At 37.4% G+C, this 16,890-nt stretch overlaps 1 protein-coding gene across 1 annotated transcript in view; it reads right to left on the reverse strand.

Moving 5' to 3' along the window:
• LOC119721282 (mitogen-activated protein kinase kinase kinase 2-like) overlaps nt 1–13,759 on the reverse strand; it is a 59,128-nt gene extending 45,369 nt beyond the window's left edge. The window contains exon 1 of the mRNA XM_038191282.1: nt 13,254–13,759. The gene's annotated coding sequence lies outside the window, so the exon portion shown is untranslated. The remainder of the gene's footprint in view (nt 1–13,253) is intronic.
• Nucleotides 13,760–16,890: the final 3,131 nt, after the last annotated feature.

A 16,890-nucleotide genomic window follows, 5' to 3' on the forward strand; every position in this document is an offset into this window, starting at 1 on the left:
GATATCTCACTTACATGTCATTATCCTTCCCAAGATAACTTGTTGAAAAGAATCCAGACAGTTGGAGTTGATATCCTGTGTGTGGGAGTCAATTTCTAGGTGACAGAATCCACATGTCATAATGGTGCAGTTTCACTTGGGAATCGATACCCTGGATGCTGACAGCTTGAACACAAGTAATACTAGGACGGGAGAAAAGACACCTGGGCCACATGTACAAAGTACAAGTGTGCACATGTGTATATGAATGTGCGTGAACACGTTTGTTTCAACAAGCAATGAAGTGTTGAACATTAAATTGAAGTACAAAGTAACAGATTTTTTTTTCAATGCTTTAATACTTGAATGCACTCTTGTGTCCCCATTTGACTTAGTTTTTTATCTTCATATTGCCAGCTCTAATTTTTTTTTTTTTTCATTCCTTTGAATTTTTATTTACATAAAATAAGTCACATCAAATTTCCATAATCATGAGGAAAACTGTGATGCCATCTCAGGTTGAAGCTTCAGCGTAACAGCTGCTTCACCATCAAAACTTGTGGGGGTTTGTTGTGGTGAACTTTTAGATGGTCACTTTAATAATGAGCAAACATTATGCACAATTTTTATTTTCAATGAGCTATTGTACACTTAGTTTTTTATTAGTACAGAAAACCCCTAAACTGCATGTACAAAATTTGATGATCGAGTGCCTAAAGTGACATCACAGCAACAGTGCCCTCAGTTGAAGGAGCAGCATTGCACATTTTAAATCAGTAATTGTTGAAAACTTTTTAAAATACATGTATACGAGCAAAAAGAGGTGTCAAAATTTCACACAAATCAAAGAAATTGATATCCGTACAAAATCATTAAAATACACAATAAATTGTCCCTTCGTGAACCCTTTATAATGAAGGAAATCATGTTTCTTTGTTGGGAACTCATTTCGAGAAAGGTGTCACATCTCATGAACAAAATTAAAACCACCAAGATACAAATGCACATATATACGTGTACATACCTGTACAATTGCCATTTCTATAATTGAAAGAGTGAGGGTTCAAAGCATTTAATCAAAACTATAGGCCTACCGGTACCCTGGATGTAAGCATGATTGATGAGGTATCTGTGTGCACTATAATAGAATTTTAACTGGTATGAAAAAAATAAAGTGCAACCTTTCACATGTTAAACAGGTAATAAAAAGCAACAAATTCCTGGTGGCCAAAGGTTGTCAATAGTTTCCTGAAATATTCAACTGGTCTTTATTCCACTAATATTGGCTTTTCCACGCACATTTTCAGTCCCTTTTGTGTCTGTTGGTTATTCTAAACTCTAGGCCACAAACACAAAACTGTCCGAAAGTTGGCATATGTACAGGAAAAGGCGCATACATGAACAACAAAACACTAAAAACTCTTTTACATGTATCTAAAAGACATTTTAGTGGTTTTTTTTTTTTACTTCTCACTGTAAAGGGACTTCTGTTTCCATTCATATCAAAGCTGTTCAATGACAACTTTGTACTGAAAAATGGTTTGCAAGATGGAAATTCATCCTTTTTAGTTCATCTGTGAAATGTTAGGGCAATGATGCATTTAGCTTTCTTCATGCCTGTGAGTGAGCACTTTTTTTACGGTCATTTAGGCCCAGAAATCAAAATTGAAATTTTGTGTACATACATGTATTCACGTGTACAAGAACGGAATGCCTAAAATTTACCTAATTGGTTTAAAGGTATGGTATGTAAATGTACAATATACAATGTACATCATTTCCTCTTTGTGCATTTTGTTGTTTGAAGCAACAAACATTTCTGAACATCTAAAGAAGTGCGCTAAACAAATGATCTATATGGCCACCATACATTTTGAGAAAAAAGGAAAAGCATTACATATGCATAATTTTGTAGTCTAATAACTAGATTCCACAGCTAATGCCCAGAGGCACAATTATTTTTAATTCACTTTCAATGATTGTTTTCTTCAAAAGAATATCAATTCAGGAAGAATAATTTCAAAACTTCACAGCATATCTGGTGCTGGTCTTTTTGTCATTTTTTCCTCATTAAATCGTTAGGTTAGTTATGGGGTAATTACCAATGTTCCAACATGTCTTAAAGTATAAGACACATCATGAGTAACGATGTATGGGAAAATGTTAACAGAACAAACCTTCCCCAATATAAAAACAGTTTTTAATCTAAATACGTATGGACAAGTATAGTACATATGTACCAGTACATGTAAGTACATTGTACTCTACGTGTACATCACAGTACAATGTATGATTGACTTATGAAAATGCAGTACTTATACCTGACATCAAATCGTCCATGTTTGATCTTCCCAATCCCATCCTAAGTCATTGGATGCAGTGTACAGGAGGAATTATCTCAAAAATCAACACCAATCCACTGGAATGCTCGATGCCTTGTACGCTTCGATGTACGCTTCAAGTGAACACGCAATAGACTGCAGGACACAATACTACATTGTATATGAAAGTTGTGTGGTATATATGCGGACTTTCCCAAATATACGTACGTGGGTGTATTTTTTTCTCTCAAGAACCAAGAAGATCCATATTCTTCCCACCATGCATGTGTTTCTATTTGTCATTTGTACATGTTCTGTATGTATCATTACAATATGTGCTTGTGGGTGACACTAAAAAAGACAACCCGTAGTGCATTAGGGCCTATCATGCAAAAGTTCCAATAGATTTACATACATTTTATGTATACTGAGCTTTACAACACACACCACAGCATGCAACCACTTGTTGAATATCACGCTTGTTCACAGTGACTGCTTTTAAATAATAAAAAAAATATTCCCACGCACTGCCAACTTCGGGTCAAGCCCGACAACAACACTTCCTGACCCAAATGCATTTACAATGGGACATGAGCAAATGTACCCCTGGCTCCCTCAAAGACATTCTTTGGAATCTATGTGCACATTCATGATAAAGGAATGCAAACAAACATTTGCTTGCATCAATCATTAAAGGGCCACTGTGCCATTATGATGTGCACTATTGAGAGAGTTGAAAAGAGCTCGTAATTATGCTCTCTCCATGGTAAAAACATCCTATAAGATTTGGGCATTTTTCCAAAATTACTCAGAGATATGATAGTGATAATTTTGATGTTGATTACTTTAAGTGAGAGGAGCCTGAGGAGGTAATTTAGTTTTAAACCACTAATTTGTCATGTATCAGCATTAACTCTACTGTAACTACAGGTACATGTATAGTGGCGTAAGCCAAGTATATTTCCAATAGGTTACTGGAAATATTTAAATGAACCTGCATGCACGCAAAAGAAAATTTACATGCACATATTTATGTATTTACATGTAAGACCAGAAATTGCAGAGACCTGTATTAACAAATGTTTTCAAAAGGAAACTTTTTTTGACATTTTCCTAAAATGTAGTCGTAGTTCAACTAAAACTAAGATACTCTTAAAAAAACACAAAAATCGAACGGGATAAAATGGAGGTGTACATGTACCCCTTAAGATGTGAACATACAACTTTTGTGTCAGAAATACCATATAAGAATTTAATATTTCTTTGCATTACATGTATATTCCAGGGTTTTCTTTTTGGGGCAAAGGGTCACAAAAGGGGTCACAGAGAGAGGGGCGTCCCACAGAGAAAACAATTCTGTACCTTTCTGGGGGAGGACAGCTGTCAAATAATACGCTGAGCTGGTGTCTCCTTGTAAAACCTACACCCAAAACTGGCTAGAATGTTCCGGTGTCGCAGACCTGATTTTATTGGATGTGACTTGGTAGCAAAAACACCAACTTGACTACAAGGGATTTGATTGAATTTTGAGGTCGGAATTTAACCATTTTTTTATGCTGCAGATCACAATGCTATGCATTACAGTAGGAACTGAGCTCTTTTTTTTTGGGGGGGGGGGTGGCAGAAGCAAGTTCAGGGCTATCTCAAATGGTTATTTTTGATTAAGTTTGTATTGTAATTAGAATGATCTCTTTTTCAATAACCAACAGCTACACGTGCACGTACATGTAACCCTGATTATGAGGAGAAACTTGAGTGTCAGTTGAACTTCAAGAACCTGACAAGCTCCAGGAAAGGAAAGATTCTTGGAAGCTAATGTACATGTAATCATATCCGTATTTAAATCAGCCACAAGTTGAGTTCTACCGTTCCACTTCCCCTGCCCTAGACTTGGAATTTATTTTGCATTTTTTTGTAGTGCAAGATACGCCGAGAATTCCTATTGCAAAACTCTATCAAAAAATACTGGAACTTTTTGTACCTCTCTAAGCCGACCTTGACAACTTTGTCCAGACTTTACGCACCAATGCAGAAAACAAAATCTCAACCAGACAAATTTGGGGGGAAAAAATGCCTTTCTTGGATCTCATGACTGCCGGAAATTAGCAAAATTGGCCTCCAATTTGGGGCTGGAAATTTAAATTAAGGAGCCGCGCGGTCTCGGGCCTTGCAACTGGAGGATACCGAGAGGAAATGTAGAGGAGTCACTTAGGCGATTGCGTGGCTTGAAATGGGCCCACAGGAGGGATAGTAAGTGTCCCCTGGGAACTTGCGTTCAATCATTGCATTTATCACTTGAGGAGGGCAATCTGGCAACCGCTGGAAAAATATGAAACTGACGATTTGGAGGAACATCTTGTGGCGCACATGTGAAGAGACAGAAAGAAAAGTGCAAGTTCAATTCCGGACGTTCGTGAGAAATTATGACATTTCAAGTCCGATCTTCAATTAGTACAGATATACATTACTAACAATCTGGAAGTAACTGATAGTTCCGTAATTTGTTATGCCCAATGTGCAGGTCAGGATTTGAAGGACACACTTTTGGAAACTGCAAATGACAACTGCTTAAAGGGAATGTACAACATTTGCCTTTGCTGCAATTTTTAAAAATAAATGGATTTGGAGGATTAGTATGTTATAGCAAATATAGTTAAATTGACTTGTTTCACGCTTTGGGTTTGTAGATGCTGGAAAAACCAAGAAAACCAATCATGTTCTTGTAGTCTGGTTCCCTGACCCACTTTAGATGAAACAGAGCAGTTTATATAGACTTTGGGAAAGTGTAAGGTATAGAGAATCAGTCTACCAGTCTAGTTTGTACCCCTTCACATGTGTGTAATCAATTGCCAAGAAAATGCGGAATAACTAAATATGAAAAATTAGGAGATTTTTTTTTAAAAAGCCAGTTTTCTTCCAACGCTGGTCGGCTGACACTTTTTCTTGAAAATGTCAGAACACAAGGAGCCACGATTTTACAGTTTTTTGTAAAATTTTGACACTTTTTCTTGAAAATGTCAGAACACAAGGAGCCACGATTTTACAGGATGCTTTAGACTTGTCATTCCTTAACAATCCAGTTAGGTATTTTGTGAAAATTTGACCATTTCGTTTTTTGATGAACTTTGCAAATGTTGTATCTTTCCTTAAAAGGGGCACTTGGTCCTGAAATCCCAGAAAATTTTATGTTTTGGATTGTTTACTTAGCCTATTTCAAATATCTGGTTGAAAGGAAACCAACCTACATGTAATGTCTTACCGTTCCCGAGAAAAGACGAATAAACCCCGCTTGTTTACATCGGACATGACAGAGTACGAATACGTTTTTCGTGTCGTTCTCAGTGTACGATATACACGTTGTGTGTCTCGGGAACAGCACGCGGTGAACAATCACCAATGCAAGAAAACGTTGAAGAAAATGGTTTCTTCAACGTCCGCAAAAGGCGAACACTTTACGAATGAAATCACAACTAGCATCCAAACAGCTCGAATTTATGGGTTGCAAAAGTGGACCCAGAAATTCGTTCTCGCACGCATAATACAGGAATAACACAAAAACGCCTAGTTTTGAAAGGATAGTTGTGTGGATGTTTAATTATATCCTACTTTTAAATGTAATTTCCGATAAACATCAAAGCGCGTTTTGTAGCCCAATTGGGCTGTTCCAGGACCTAGTGTCCCTTTAAAGATTGTCAAAAAAGAATTAACTGAAAACTATTTCTAATGTCTTTGTATGGCATAGTTCACACCTACAGTTATTTATACATTTTAATGCACAGTCTGTAATGTTGGAAACTGCAGATTTTCAGCACGCACCATGTGCATGTACGGTACTGCCATGGCAACAATGATTATCTCCAAAACAACAGTAACTTTACAATATTTTAATTTATGTAGCACGTTTAGAACACTAGACAATTCAGTTTTGCTTTTTTAATACGTTTTACATTAAAATTAAGTAACAGGTACGTCATTCATTATACTGGATTGTAGTGTAGCATGTAAGACTACGTACATGTACACTGTCCAAAGTTACAAAGAGACAGCATGCATCAGACAAATATTCACGTCAAAAAGCAGAGTGATTTACACCTTTTTTGGGGTACATGTACAAAAAGTACATTTTATGTAAGGTAAATTATAACACAAGTGAAATACAAAGTATTTTGTTGATGTCATCTCTGGTGTTTCATGCATCAGTAAGTCTTTACAAAACCCAAATAACTTGCTGCATTGTGTCATAGTTATGGTCCAACGACTTCTTCACCAGATATTTTCCTGTCGGTTTGGCAATGTAGATTTACGTTATGTACAATTTGTACTTTGGCAAACAAAATTGCGAGGGCAACTGAACAAACTAAACTGGCCTGTGTCTTTTTTCCGACTTTGTGGTAGGCGCTTTGAAAAAAAAAAACCCAAGGACAGAGCTGTGAGCTATGACAGGTTGGGGTTTAGCTCAATCTAATCTGCTTACACTATGGATTTGAAGCAAGCTTGCAAAAATTTGGTTCCGGATCTTTTTGAATTGAGTACACGCACGTACCAACACGAAATGCACATTTGACAAACCAAATAACATTAACGTGCATTGTTCAAGTAGGGGAATAATATACATGTGGTGTTTTTCTGTGTGTGTGACTGCGTGGGATGGTCGACTAGGGAACAAGAATAAAGGATTAGCATTCACAGATAACTGATCCATTCTGCGATTTACATGTAAGAATTTTGCAGCGAGACCAGATACATGTTCAAGGTACATTTGTACATGTACACATGTGCATGAACATGGTTAGGACCAAATTGCATGTATTCAATGCACAATGTTCATTACTACTTGTAGTTCATCAACATGTCACGATCATAAGTTACGCACTTTACGTGCAGCCACAGTAACTGTCCTTTTTCTTTGTAAATCCACCTTTTGCCCTCCTGGTCATAAAAGGTTCATGTATAAGAAGAAACAGTAAAGCAGAAAATGAAAACATAATTTTATGTAAAGCAAAAGCAGCTGAGAATTCTTTGGAAAGTTTGAAACTTACACTGATGACCCAGCCTGTACACGTACCATACATTACACAGGAAGTGAGTATTTCCTTAGTTCATGCACATTTTGGTTCCTTTGGAGTAAGCCATGGATTAAATAATGTGCGTATTAATTATACAAGTACTGCAATGTATACGTGTACATGACATGTGCATGAACAGTGTACTGTGTATACATGAGGAAATGTCACATCACATTGTATGTATTGTAGTGTGTTTGTAAAATCAGGAAATAAAAATGCAAAAAACGTGACCGAGGATGATGAGGTCACTGGGTATCATTTTAAAGGATAAAGGGAAGTAAAATCTAATTTATACAAAGAAAGAAACTCATTCTACATGTTGTATGTTTATATGCAGTTGTACTTTCGTGCACATCTGCATGACTAAAACATTGAACCCACTGCTCATGAAATGGCACAAATTTGTTTTCAAATTTTCGTCCACTATGTACGAAGTGTAATTTTTACAAAACTGCAAACCCTTTAAATTATTTAAATGTATAATACATTTGCCCAGATTGCAATAAAGCCATTTATTGCAGTCTGCAGGTTATAAACATTTTCACGTATTTACCTGCTACTTGTACCTGTGCTTTTAGATCTGAATCAGCCGCATCTACTAGTTCATTAACATGCCACAGCCATGAGTCATCAATAAGGTCTCCGCATCAATTCTATTCTGTACGACCACGTGGAAGGATCTCCACTGCATCGTGGGTATACATGTATGACTCCACTCAGTCCGAAGTGATTTCCTCAAGATAGCGCACTGCTTGCAGGACCCTGCAGATGGTTGCCAATGGCAACCTGGATAAATATTGGCACACACCCATGAAGTATCCCGCAGTGGATGTGTCTTAGGTTGAACTTGAGATCATCTTCCCTCTTAAAAAACCTACAGTACATGTGTAATTTAATTTTTTTTGGTCCATCAAACATCTCTTATCAGCAGGTGGCCTCTGTGATGAAGGAAAAATTGGATGCCATGTCAAGATGGGTGCTTAATCGTGCAAAGGGGAACCGGTGCATCCGTGGATTTTATTTGTAATCAGATTACAAGAAGGTGGATTGTGTACGGCCAATTATGGGTGCAGCCAATGAAAATGACATGCAACATGTACCGGTACCATGTACGTGTACATATAAGTATAATGTCTATTTGTGCCATAAATAAACTCCAGAACGTGCTAATTTACTAATAAACATTTTCAATGAAACTAAATCACAGTGCTGACAAAGACTGTACCGTAAAATGTACTGTACACACATTACCACAAATAATCCCCACAAAAACAAATTACACTATGTATTGGTACAAAAACTGTTCTACACATTCTTTCACCTACATTTTATGTACATGTACGTGTAAGCATCATCTCCGGGTATATCCTAATCAAGGAACATCATTGAACCCCGTCACCCAGTGGAATCCAACATGATTCTAATGATTTATGGCCTTTTAAGACTGTGAACCCCTTTCAACCCAACAAGATTCAACAGCTTGAAGGTCTTTTGTTCACTTTTTGTTTCAACAAATTCCATCTTGAAATGCTTGCTGTTGGATAATAATAAAGCACTCTTGTAAAGCGCATTCTGTCAATAAGACCCCAATGCAGTCGGAGGCAGCAGATTGGGCTCATTCTGTTGTTCATTTTGTTCCGAACTAAAATTTTGCTTATTTTTTGGAGTATGTACCCTTTAAGTACTTAAAGGGCCCCATGATCTCTGCAAAATGGGAATGCGCATACTATAGTTTGAACATCCTACACATGACACGGCTCTGTGAACTTTGGACATTGCCCAAAATATCAACTATTTATGTCTACAATACACTATACAGTGGAACAATTTTCCCTTTGACCTACAATGGTTTTGCTATTTTTAGTTCATACAAGTGTCGTTTACACATTTAAACGAAAAATAATTTTACATACTTTTACAAATTTTTCAAATGTTTAAACGAAACCTGAAGTATGAAAAAAGGACATACACGTGTACGTTCACGTGATCTTCCTTTGAGTTAAACGTGTATGTATACAAATAATAATAACAATGTTTCCAAACTTATTTAATTTACAAAACCTTAGAAGCACCACAGTACTTGATTACATTTGGGGTGTACGTATTTTGTACTTGGTTAAATTTGTACTTTTTAAATGGCTGCCCTCTATCAGTCATTGTTCATTTATCATGTCATTAATGCCAGTCTGCAGACATAATGGGCAGGCATGAGCTTTTGTGAAATGGCTAAACGTTTAAATGGTTCTTAAAATATTTGCTAAACGTTTACAAAATTAAACGCAACGTCACAACCTTGGTAAATTATAAAGAAAAATTGACCATACATTGGTCAGCATACTTGAACAAAGATGGGAATCTTTATAAACTAGTCCTTTTTCCCAACAAAAGTAACCTAATAAAGCCTATTGAACTAACTGAACCATTGACAAATTCCTGGAATGAAGTGGCACCAACATGTTTTGCATTTCAATCACAATCCCATTGTTGCATGCATGCATGAGAAGGGCAGCATTGCTTTGCAACATTTTAAAAGCAAATTTCACATCAATGCTTTAAAATCCAATAGAACAATAACATTAAAATGGGAACATGGTCATTTGTATTCATGAATCAAAATACTTGAAGAGAATACAGTGAATCCCTCTAATGCCCCTAAAATAGCTACATGTATACAATTTTGCGTACATGTACATCATGATGGCAGAGAACTCAATTGACAACATTTTATCAGCCAAATCAAAAAGGAAAATAACTACATGTATGTAAGAAAAATTCAATTTTCTATCATATGTATTCTATAAAAAAAAAACACACAATTTTAAGAAATATTTGTAGCCTCTCTCATAAAAAAATGTATAAATTGACATCACTCAGCACACCTTGCATTGGTGTAAAGGAATGTTTTTTTTTCATGGAAATTCTTTTTATTAAAACCTTCACTTGGATCATGCTTGGATAAAAACGTGGATTTGAAAAGGAAGTAACCTTGGACTGTGGTTTACAAAATAATTATTACTTTACAAATGCGGGGGCCTTTCCTGTAAATCTCACAGTAAAAAATTATATTCATGTAGGGGCCTACCGTATGTATATTTTTGTAAATGACATCCAGTTCATGAACACGCACTAAATGTTTCAAAAAAAGGAAAATAATGAAATAATCTTCCAAACAAAATCATCAAATTTAAAAAAAGATTGCAAACTGACTAATGATGACGGAAGTTTACTACATACAATGTACATGTAGGTGTACTATTTTCAATTAGGCCTATATTGTAAGTTTATATTAAACTTACAATAAATGTAATTATTCATATATGTCAATTGTGAACAAGTACTGACCGGTAGGCTAAAGAGAACTACCGGTATTTTGACTGGAAAAAAAATACACAAATTCACATAAGAATACCCATAAGCAGCAGATACAGCACATATCCCATGTACATTTCTAGCATTCTATATTTGGAGCGAGCACATGTACTTCCGGCAATGCAGTTTATCTACTCAACAACAGGAAGCGACCCTAAAGACTTGGCCAAGTTTGAAATTAAAAAAATGACAGGTTTATCATTTCAATTACCGGTAAATCATAATTATAAATGCTGAAAACTTTTTATTTGCATTTCGGTTGAACATAAATGTTTAATGTGTTTCAGGGGTTGGGACGCGTAAACATTTTGCATGGGGTGGGCGGTCTGATTGGACATGATTGTTTGTTCAGTTTATGGTTTATTACTTCCTCACTTAAGTATTTCACTACATGACATCTACATGTATAACATGTTCATGTAGCCTACAGAAGAGAAATTAGATTTTATTTCCTGCGATATGATAAACATATATTTTGACCAACATGGCACAAGCAAATCTCCATGGATGCACACGTGGGTTTTCAGGATGTTACAGGCTCAAACAAAGTCTATTACATAAATTTGTCAAAGAGAAAGTCCAATAAAGAGTAAGCCCATAGAATTTCATGAAAATTACAAACTTACATTATGTATTTCGAGACACAAATACACAAATACTAGCCAAGCATGGAACATTCTTAAGTTTGACCCCAGCACTTCTCCGTTTAATATTGTTCTTTTGGCTATTGTTTCTACCATATGGCTGACTGGTTTGGGGCTACTTTTTGGGCTATGAAAGCTCCACTAATTGTGATGTGATCAAGCTAAATTCATTTGGAGATACAGGCCAAAATAGGACCACTTCATCGCATCACTTCATCACATCTCTTGGTGTTGCGATTTTCATAGTTTTGTACTAAAGATGGTACCAGCATGCCGTTTTCACAGCAATAATGTTGAGATCATAGAGCAAGGAACAGGCCTACTCTTTTCAAATATATAAAAAATTTAATAAAATAACCAGGATTGGCAAACCACTCATTTAGCTTGATCGTATCACAATCGTAGGTAAACATGCTGTGTCCTTTTAACCATCCAATTATCTACAAATGTATGTAAGTGGTGTTCAGTCACCCACAATACAAACCAAAACAAACCCTTTCCAAAAACATATCAAACATCACTTGTCCACAGTACAATTAAGCCACTGTATATTTGACCATGAACCAGTCCCCCATGTTTTGGCTCTTGTATCAGCACTGCACTGCGCATGCGCAGTGGATGTTTTGGGGGAAAGAATGTAGTGTCCAGACGTCACTTCTTTTAAAATCTTTGGAGAGTCGAGTGCAATTTTTAAGTACTTTCTAACAAAATTGGAAATGTTTCTCAGTCCCAGATTCATGTCTTTTCAACAATTTTGCAATGACTGACCTTCACTGAGATAATGATAAAAAAGTATTTTTTAAAATACTGTGCACAGCCATGTCTCGAACTCTGGTCACTGGGCCCGCAGTTCAATTCCTTACACTTAGGGCTGTCCTGAATACCAAATATTCGATCATCAACTAAATTTTCCAATAGCTGTTCACCGGTTTGAATATTCAGGAAAAAAATACCTATGTACACACATGACTGTGATGTTATTTTAATTGTAAATTGTGTTGCTTTATTGTCAGATACCACTTTGCTGTCGACCGTAACCTTTTTGTCGACTGCGGTTCGTTAGCAGGTTAAAGCCCTTGACAGTTTTGATACTAACTCACTGCAAAACACTTGAACGGCCCATAATTGCGATTCATTACGCTGCAGGCAAATTTTAACTGGCGGGCTTTGTGTGCAACTTTTTATTGGCGCGGCATGCAGTTGCCTTGATCGGTCAAACAGTTTCACCACTTTTTTCTTCATACATCATCTCAATGAAGGTCATTCATTGCAAAAATGATAAGACATGAAAGTGGGACTGAGAAATATTTCCAATTTGGTTTGGAAATTACATAGACAATTTTCTTGACTCTCCATTGACTTTGTACACCAATGCGGAAGTGGCATCTGGTTGCAACATTTCACAGATGGTGTAAATAATCATGAACCATGTAATTTTAACAAGCATTCTCATGATCATAATTTAAAGCAGAGGAATATAGAAATCTACCGTCATCATCATCAAACTTTCAGGCACATCAAATCACATGATAGGAATAGACTTCTACTACGGTATTAACCGTGTAGTTTAGGACGGACACCACTAATGTTTTACAAGCCTGTTCAAAATGAAAATCAAACCCTGCCCTCTTTCCACAAAATTAAGCTAGCTGATATTCAACATGGTACATGTACATGTATCTTAGCGAACTAAATAGATGATTTCAATTCCAAACACATAAAATGACTTTTCCGGCTTATCATTAATTGCCAAATGTTTGGTATTAAGTCCCAAACCATTAAAGTGTCTTTTCGTTCTCCTAATCCATGGCATGCTTAATGATTAGAACAGGCCAGGGTCCTAAACGATTATTCTTGCTGGCCAGTTAGCTTACCTTTGTCGTTTACTCGTTGCAATTTGAATGTCAAGCGGCTCTGCAGTGCAAACCAAAGTCACTGAATCATTCAGCTATTGAAGCGATACCTGTTTTACTTCATTTATCTGTTTATATGTACAGTTTGGCAGCACTGCACTGCTGGCACGGGTTTATCTGATTCTGTATGTACACAACACTTTCGTACCTGTGCGTGCCAGTGTAGTGGATGGAGGCAGTGCGATGTGCTTGGCCGGCTACTGACGTTGCTCAACCCACCACCTGACAACGGCACCACATTTTTCAACGCCCAAAATTCAACTTGATCATCCGTAACACTACTACAGAACTATGTAGGAAGATCCTCGTGAAGAGGCACGCTGGGAAAATGCAGACAATTTCACAGGAAAACCCGGCTTCACATGATACAAGATCGCAGAACGAGCAACATTCGTCCACCCAGATCGCCAGTGAAATGTACCTGTTATCTTTACACATCAGAACAAGGTCTGGTATCGTGTTCAATTACGTGCACGTATGATATTTGCGGCCTGGCAAGCTGAGCACCAGACGCGCTTGTAGTCCAATCAATTAGGCCGGGTTCAATGACGTTCCCGATACAGTACAGTGATGTAATCGATTCTGGACTTTCGCAGGTATCCTGTCAGTCCACGTCTGATTCATATACGATAATACAGAAAACCAGTGCCGATTTTTCAATCAATATAAACAACAATAATTATAATTGGTGTACATTCGGCAAAGACTTTTGAGTGAACGAGAATCGAGATTTTGTCGACATGGCGAACATCTTTGTTGCCTAGCAACTGCAACCTTAGCAAACGATAAAAGCCTTAGCCAAAAAAAAAAAAACAGGAGCGCGCATACGGGTACAAATGGTGCTTATGATGTTGTGGGGCAAAACTGAAGTTATATCGCTAAGCTTGGCTCCAATGATTTTGCTTTTCTGTTTTGAGAAGCAAGGAGCTATATCAAAAGTAGTTCTAACTATGCGAGCGGACCGACCATTGTTGTTTTAAGATGTAAAAGTTGTTTTTCTTCTCAATTCTAAAGGGGGTGTTTATAAACTGTAAGGTCCTGTTTGCAGTTACACCAGTTGATTATTTTCATAGAGATAGAAAAGTTTCAGACTGCATGATAACCCATGGAGGATAATTATGATGTCTTGACTTTGACTTTTTAAATTGTCATTTTTTAAGAGGAATAAAATAACAGCCCAGCAGGTACTATGTACGTCCACAGAAGCTAAGATGAAATGCGGTAGTTCCATCTAACGCATGCAGCTAACGATGTACAACGTACTTGTCATGGCCAAGAAAGAAGACAGAGGGCGCTATTCCCTTTAACAATGTTCATTATTATTAATAAACTGGGAAGTTTGTTCCCCCCTTGAAACATACGCCTTTTTCAGACTGGAGAGAGCATTCCCTGTCATTCCCTGTGTAAAAGGAAAATGCAAAGTAGGAGACTATACTCACAATATCAGAGATGCCATGAATGCTGTTTCCTTTTGAACAGTAAATCGCCATCAATGAGGATGACCACATAATAATGCTTTAATAGCGCACTAAATGAAAAGTTGCACCCGGCCAGTTTTGAAGGGTAAAAGCACATTTATTTTATTATAGGCCTTTGCTCTTCAGTAATACGATGTGATTAGGCTCTGTGTTCTTCTCATGATTACCACTGAATTTAAATAACAAATTCAGTCCTCGGTTTTTTTTAAACAAGTGTCTTTTTTTTCTGAACCAGTGCACTTTTTAAAAAGAAGTCGTGCCTTTTTTTTTGTCCTACCGGCCGTTTCGGGTGCCTTTTTAATTTCGCGCATGTATCACCCTGAAAAGCACCATATATTGTCCATAAGTGCGCACAATCATCAGGTTTGAACAGCGCCCCCATCGACAGATGGTACTCCCTCCTCCCCCATTTGATTTTACGGAGGCCATGTGACCGGAAAAAAGAACGTGTCTACCTTTCAGCACGAATGTGCAAGTGCCCTTTTCAAGAAATGTTTACCCCTTCCCCCAATAGAAATGGCTGTGCAACGCCACAGAATAGGCTTATAGAGGCCTGATTTAGGCCTACATGCAGTGTTACCAAACAAATCCGTAAAAACAAATTATCGTTTCCTTTTTAAAAAAAAAACACGTCCGTATTATGTTGAAATAGTAGTGGAGTTGAGATTCTGTATCTGTCCAAATACAAACAGCAGAAGTTAGGCGCGGATCCACAGGGTGTTCGGAATCCCCCCCCCCCCCCCCCCACCACCACCCCGCTCTGACACACACAAAATATGGTAAACATTTTAAAAGTTATTAGATCGAATACAGAATTCTAACGGGCCTGAAACCCCAACCCCGTCAAAATTCAAAATAGCCTACATAATAACAGTGTTCATTGTGGCGTTACGATAAGTATGTTTAGCACACTTTATGCCTACGACTAACAAGGCTGCCGTATACAATTTTCCAACCAAATGAAAACATTTGACTCATTACTGCCCGAAACATCGACTTCAATTCTGTTCGTCCATGAAGCCAAAACAGATGCATACAGCAATGTTCCAGGTCTCTCCGCCTATTTGACAAATTGTTTTTGAGGAGTATTCTAAGGAAGCCTGATGGCCGAGTGGTTAGAGCCGTCGTCCACTAATCGCGGAGTCCGGGATCGAATCCCGTCGGTGTCTTTTTTGCTTTTCACCACACTCGTTCCATTCAGTCATTATAAGATGTTTAATTTCCCGTCGTAGAATACCAACAGTACCTTAGCTTAATCGGTAAGCACTGCTGCTGGTACTGTCCGCGAGTTCTAGGTTGGCACCTTCGTACAGGTTCAGGGCATGTGGTCCACTCGGAGGATCAGGGCTTAGGGGCCGCCCTGTTCCTCCCTTAGCTCTTTGCTTTTACATGGTGACTGGCCCTCCGGGGTTACATGGATGGACAGGGAAGGAAGTGTGTATTGGCCGGGACCCCCGAGAGCCCGGAAGAGAACTAAGGGATTGTGATGGGGCATCGTTATGGCCCATCCAATCCCTGAAAGCTTGGCCAGCACATAACTTTTTGATTTTTTTTTAATCCTCTACGTTTTAAAACTTTGGTTTAGTTTGACATTTACATCTGCTCGGCAGGCCTACTAGTATTAAAACAAAACAAGGGTTGATGATTCATGAAATAAATCGGTGAAATTTTAATAATTGACAATAATCAAAACGAAGTTTCGTTCGATCAATATAACATTACCATAAATAATGTCACAATTTACAAATGAAGTAAGAAACGCAGTATGCAATATTGTACCGGGCAAAAATAAAAATGTACATTGAAATAAATGACATGTTAAAAAAATAACGTTTCTTTAATTGTGAACATTCCCAAAAAATATAGTAATTCGAAAACTAGGAAAACGCAAGAAAACAAAGCCCCCCACCCTTAAAACTGGAAATACAAAATAAAAAACAGAGTCAAGTGGAACACCCGAAAAAGGATTGAATTTAAAAATTCGATCTGGTGCTCGAATCATCATACTTTCAATTTTGGCGCCGTTCAAATCCGACGATTATTAACAATGTATTTAAATGCAGAAAGCGTACAATACCCCACGACGAAGCTGCCTCTGTCTGTCCGTATGTTATTACCAG

The sequence above is a fragment of the Patiria miniata genome, unplaced genomic scaffold, assembly GCF_015706575.1.
Source record: "Patiria miniata isolate m_02_andy unplaced genomic scaffold, ASM1570657v1 HiC_scaffold_13, whole genome shotgun sequence".
In the NCBI taxonomy this organism is placed as follows: domain Eukaryota; kingdom Metazoa; phylum Echinodermata; class Asteroidea; order Valvatida; family Asterinidae; genus Patiria; species Patiria miniata.